Below are 6,440 nucleotides of genomic sequence, written 5' to 3' on the forward strand. Positions count from 1 at the left end.
TCCCACTTACAAATGGTGGTCCCTATACAACTAGTTCCTATGTAATCTCATCTCTCCCAAATGTGTGTATGTGTGTGTGTATAATAATATAAATGTAAAACACACACATATATATATATATATTATATATAATATATATATGCTTAATCCAGCATGACCTCCAGTTCAGTAGCGGGAACTAGGCAGGTATTTAATTAATATTTGTAGAATTGAAGGTGTATGAAAAAAAGAAGTGTAACCACCACCATTACCTAGTGAAAAAAAATAAAAAGTAGAAGAGATTATAAAGGAAAATGGTAGAATGACCTAACATGACTTATAGCCCTGGATACCAGAGGATAGATACACTTACATAGAGTTTTGATGAGTGGTTTATTGCCTAGGAAATGAAGATGGATCTGGCCATGAGTATGCTCTAGTCATGTGCGCAGAGCCCCAGTGCCTCATGTATCCCAGATGTCCTTTGGCAAGGGCACTGAACCAGACAGTCCCTGGGCTCAGTGGTTTGCTTTAAACCAAAAGAGGAAGAGGAGGAGGAGAAGGGAAATATCACAGAATGCTAGAGCTGAAAGCTACCGCAGAGACAATCTTTTATCCAACCTTCTCATTTTAAGGATGAGGAAGCTGAGGCTCAGAAATCCCCAGGTTAGAGATGAATAAATATTGACCTAGAACTCAGATCTCCATCTGTAGGACAATGCTGTTCCATGGCTCTAACTGATCTGGTAAAAATTCTTAATCTATGTAGGAACCCCCAGTCTCATAGTGTCCCCTGTGTTGTCTTTGTCAGAGATGGGAAATTCTGGCATCTTAGTGAAAGAGGCATGAAATGGCAGAGGTAGCCAGGCCCTGCGATGTGTGGATCAGAGAGGATAGCACAAATGGACGTGGTCTACTGTATGCTGCCCTTCCTTCTCCTGAGTCCAGTTCTCTTTGGTCCCAGTGGAGGCCCATGATTTAAATGGATTCAAGTCAACATAACTCCTTTGCTCTGCTCAATTTTGGTATGAGTAGATTATAGGTTTTCCCAAGGATGAAAGGTTAGATAAATGAAAAATGAAATGAGCAAAATTCTTCTTGAATGTTGACTCCCTCCTTCTGGGGACCCCTAGAGTCTCTTCATCATGCTCTTTGTAGTGTAAAGTTAAGTGGGGTCTAACTAAAACGGGTACTAAAGCTTGGTGCTACATCATGACTCAAAGAAATCTCAGAGCAACTGGTTCCACTTCCTCATGAAACAGGTATACAAAGTCCTTCCAGAAAGTCTATTTGTTAACAAATACAGAAAACGACAACAAAAAATCTTTTTATCTGTGGATTCATTTCCAAATGTGGGGTAGAAATAACACCTGATAGCCAAGAGATGGCCATCTTAGTTATCAGGTGTTAACTGATAGAGAGAATTCAGAATGTTCTCAATTGAGAGAATTGAGAATGTTCTCAATTTTAGAGAGAATTGAGGATGTTCTCTTTAAAGCCATACTGCATTCTGCTTTAGCAGGAAAAAAATTAAAGGGAAACTGAGAAGGACCCAAAGAGAAATAAAATTTCAAGTTCCCAATAGACATGAGTTAAAGGATAAAAGGCCAACAAATTTTCTTTTCCTACACTTTCATTTGTCTTGCTGTCATTTTAACACATGCATTGCTGTGTTCCCGTTTAACTCCCAGAAAAGTAGCACCAATGTTTATTACTACATCAGTGATTTCCACGGAAAAAAAGAATCATTGGGGTGATAGCTGATGCAATTTCCTTAAAAATCGGACTTGGTCTCTTTCTTTCAAAAAGACAAGGAGAAAGATTCTGAGTTAATATGAACAGTTGTGTCGTAGTGTACCATTACTTGAAAATGATGGCACTCAAGGTTTAAAATCCAGATAAATCTTATACTCTATCTTTATAAAACAAAACACAAAAACCCTTGCTGTCCTCTAGAATTGTTATTTATGTAGTAAACACACCTTTGCCACAGTGAGGCACATTAGAGAATAATTAAACTCACTGGGTCATCTCCATTTTGAAGCCACCATAATTTAATGCTGCACAGGGAAGTAATTAGGTGAATTTGAAACCATAGTCGTAGGGGAGAAAAATAGGGCAGAACATATTCCAAGAAGGGATCGCAGACAGCCTCAGCTACCACAATTACACAGAAAAGAATCTAAAAATAAAGGTGGAGAACAGGCTGTAGACTACTTTGTACTCAGCAGCTTATAGCTTGGCTTGTCAGTCTAGTGTTTCTGTTGGCAAATTCTGGGAACTCTCTACCCTCAAAATGGGGAAATGCTTTGTAAAAAGCCCAATTCTTAGTTTCCACAGCTGAGAGAGATTGTAAACTTGGCTTTATAGGGACATGGGGCTTCCATCTTTTTTTATTGCCTTCTCCGTGTCCCTTATGCCCACACTCCAAACTCAGGTTGGGAATGTGTAAATGGAAGGACAGAAGAATTTCCACTGGAGGGTTCACATTCCCAAGCAAGCAAAACTCTAAATGTATAGAGACAGTAACAGTATAGTCATTCTGATTTCAGGTCCTGAAACCAAATAGACCCGAGCTTGTGTCCCACATCTACTGTGTGTCGCTTGGAGTAAGTGCCCGGTTCAGCTCCCCATTTAGCTCCTGTCTAAGCTCTACGGAGAGCAGGGCCTGGGCTATAAGTAAAAACTTGCAAGTGCCTTTTTGCTGAAAATGCTAACATTATTGGCACAGAGCCTGTAGTTCCTACATCAGCACGTGGGAGTAAGCTGCGGAGGACAAAGTCACTGCCATTAAGTGGCCTCATCTGTACTTGTAGTTCCTGAGGCTGGGGAAAATTCAAATTTGGGAAACGTTTCTTTATAGCTCTCTCTCCTCTTTGAGGCCGGGGCTGTGTCTAAGGATGTTTTGTAGCCTTAGTGGTGCTTTCCTATAGAGCCTGGTTTGGAGTGGGCACTCAACGAGTGCAAGAATAGAGCTAGCATCCAAGGCAGGGAGCCAGGATAATCCAGGAGAGAGACTCGAGCTTTGGTACCTAAGTTCTCCAGACGTAAAAACTGAGGGGTGTGGGGCACAGTGATGGTGGGGCGATACTCCAGGAGGCCACAACATCAACCTGGGTGATGAAAATGCATATGCATCTTGCCACTGACTACTAATGCATGTGCTCATGACTAAAGTAAACTAGATTTTAATGCTCGTGGGACAAAGTTCAACGTGTTATATGGAACATGAGGAAAAGACATGGGGCCTTCTTAGGGAGCCACTATCACCTTGGGTTCTCTGCAGCATTCTTTTCCCATTTGACCCACTCCTCCCTCCTGACGCATTTTCTTCAAGCCTCTGGAAGCCTCTCCTGTTTGCATCACTTCCTTGGCCAGAAGAATAGCTTGGTGATCTGCAGAACTCTCCCTGACCCAGAGTCTCTAGACTCCTCTGAGGAGGATAATTGTGTTTCAAAAAGCAGGCGCTGAAGCAATCTTGGCATGCCAGGATAGAATCAGCAAGAACAGCCATCAAGGATGGGACCGTGCAGGAAAAGCAGGATTTTTTTTTTTTATGGTTTTGTGCACCTGCTAGCAATCATTTATTCACCTGCTCAGTGTGTTGGCTGGATTTTTTTTTTTTTTTTTTGCCGTACACGGGTCTCTCACTGTTGTGGCCTCTCCCATTGTGGAGCACAGGCTCCGGACGCGCAGGCTCAGCGGCCATGGCTCATGGGCCCAGCCACTCCGCGGCATGTGGGATCTTCCCAGACCGGGGCACGAACCCGTGTCCCCTGCATCGGCAGGCGGACTCTCAACCACTGCGCCACCAGGGAAGCCCCGGATATTTTAATGAGAATTTTGCTAGGTGCATTTGGCAAACTATCTGTAGACTCCAAATTCTAGTTCCATCCCTTATTACCTCTGGGACCTTGGGAAACTCCCTTAACTTTCCTCAGCCCAAGTTTTTCCTTGTTATCATAGGGGGAAATAATAGTGTCTCCCTTCCTCGACTGTTGTGGGAGATTAAATTAGATAATCCCCGTAAAGTGCTTGGCTTGGTGGCTGGTAAATCAGAAGTGCTCTACAAATGTTAACTCTATTTTAAAATTCAAGGAAGTGTTTATAGAACTTCGGGGATTTCATCTCTGTTGCTTCTAATTTGTGCTTCCCCATTTGGTTTTCTTGGCCTAAGTCTCTGGGGGATGGGGCATTTCAGGCAGAGGTTTGGGAGAAGTGAAGGAAAGCTACTGGAATGTACTTTGAGGCCTGAAATAAAACTCCCCAAGCTGGAGGCATAATGTTGGGGGATTAGGCTGCTTACAAGCTAGGAAATGATGGTCTCTGGGCTCTATCACCCCAGAGTACTGAGTACTCTGTTCTGCCTAAGGCCTCGCCTGGCTGTTCAAGCATCTGCTTAGACTGTATTTGTTTGTCTAACTGCCAGATCCCTGGGCACTCAGATGCTTAAGTTCGTCTTGAAGCTGTTTTAGTATTTACTCACTTAAAAAAAAAAATCCTTGGAATCGAAAGATGAAAACCAACAGTAAAACAAGGGTAATGATCCAAAATCAGGCAGGCAAAATCAGAAGGCATCAAACTTATAAATGTGGACCCAAACAAACATTTAGAAGTTAAGGTAGAAATAGAAAATTCTACACAATGAGCCAATTAATGTTGCAGCACATGGTAATTTTTGACATGTCTCTAGCATAGCTTTATCAGTACTATCAATACAAAGATTTTAAATGCTGAGTTTTGTGGAGAATGGGTTAATGTATCACTACCTTTCTTGGGAGTGAATCAGAAGCTTTCTTACTTTGGTCACTGTTTCTGAAAAACTTGTTAAGAATGGATGTTACAAGGAAGACAAATAGGTTAATGCCTTAAAAATATAAGGTTTTGCTTTAAATACTCAATGATCTAAAAGTTTTCCACATTCAAAGATATTTTCTGGATCACTCTTAGACACCTAAGAGGTTCTAAAGAATGTTCTGCAGTTCACCAAAAAATATGAAAAGAAAGAGCACATCATCCTGGCACCTGCTTCAGTGTCACACACAGCTGAATCCCAACACCACATAAGTCTTTGAGATGGCAGCAGGCTCTAAAGCAGAATGGCCTGAAGAGTGAAGAGAGAGTTTGTATGCCAAACCTAGAGCCTCCTTAGGAAGCCCTCCATAAAACCAGATGGGCCCACCGGGGGTCATTCTACTTTCAGAACCTCTGGTGACACAGTCACTAACAGCAAAAAGAGATGTCCAAGAGTGTTAGACACCTAGAGGGGATCAGAATTTATTGGAAGGGGTTTAGAAATTAAACAGCATGAGCCTGGATGGTCCTTAACAGAAAGGGTGAATCTAGGAGGCCCTGGGTCTGCTGTTTATTCAACCTGCACTCAGGAAGTAGGTTAAGCTTGGGAAGCATCCACCTTCATCAGTCTATGCTGATCTCCAGTGGCTTCTACACAGCCCCTAGCAAGACCCCTTTAGAGTCGTGTTCCTACAGTTCCATTTACAAGAAGGTGAGCTCAGTTTTTTACTATAACTTTAAATCTTGACCTTCAGGCTATCTGGAAACTTCAGAGAAGCAATATGTTTTAAACATCACGCGGTCCAAACCTCTGTATTTTATAGACGGGGAAATACAACTGAGAGGGGGAGTGATTTGCTCAAGGTCACATAGTTAGTATACAGAAGGGCCTGGGCTACAATCCAGGTGTCCTAACTCCCCATTCAGTGTTCTCTGAAGTACCCCAGAAAGTGAGATTTTGTTGCCTCACCAGCCCAGACTCTTGCTTAGATCTATGCAAACAAAGCATGTTGTAATGATTTTGAGGAACTATTGAGAGTCCTGAATACACTGCAGTGTGGAAATGAAGTCTACAGTATTTTGATAAGTTGCCACTTTTGTTTTTTCACTAAGGATTTGCCTCTGGAACCCTCTCAAGGAGTTAGAATTCTCTACAGTTGTCAGTAATTGTGTGTATGCATAAATAAGCAGTACAATTCAATAGAGGAGTTAAATATGTGATTAAGAGATATGTTGAAATCAATGGGAAATTGTCTTAGCTTAGCATAAAGAAGGGTGTTTTTTGTTGTTGTCGAGAGAGGCTTGTTTTCCTTAAGTCTTTTGATGCTTTATTAATTGCGATAAGGATGGTTAAAAATGATATTTTCCTCCTGGGAATGGCATGGATTTAGAAAATTTCAGCTTGCCCAACGCTCAGTGAGTTTAAGAATATTACATACAAAATTGAGATCCATATTTTTTTCTCCTCATAACCTTGATACGAATTCCAAGTCCAGTAAAGTCTAGTTCGCTGGGATGTTACTAGTGTATGTCCCTGGAAAAATCTCAAAGACACTATGCCTTGTGAATAAAAAAGAAAGCAAATAGAGAGTAGACCTTTAGGAAATCACACATTTCTTAAGCTGGGAATGGGAGAACAGTTCTCAAACTTCAGCTCAGGGCTTGTG

This window comes from Leucopleurus acutus (genome assembly GCF_964270905.1).
Source record: "Leucopleurus acutus genome assembly, chromosome: X".
Taxonomy (NCBI): Eukaryota; Metazoa; Chordata; class Mammalia; order Artiodactyla; family Delphinidae; genus Leucopleurus; species Leucopleurus acutus.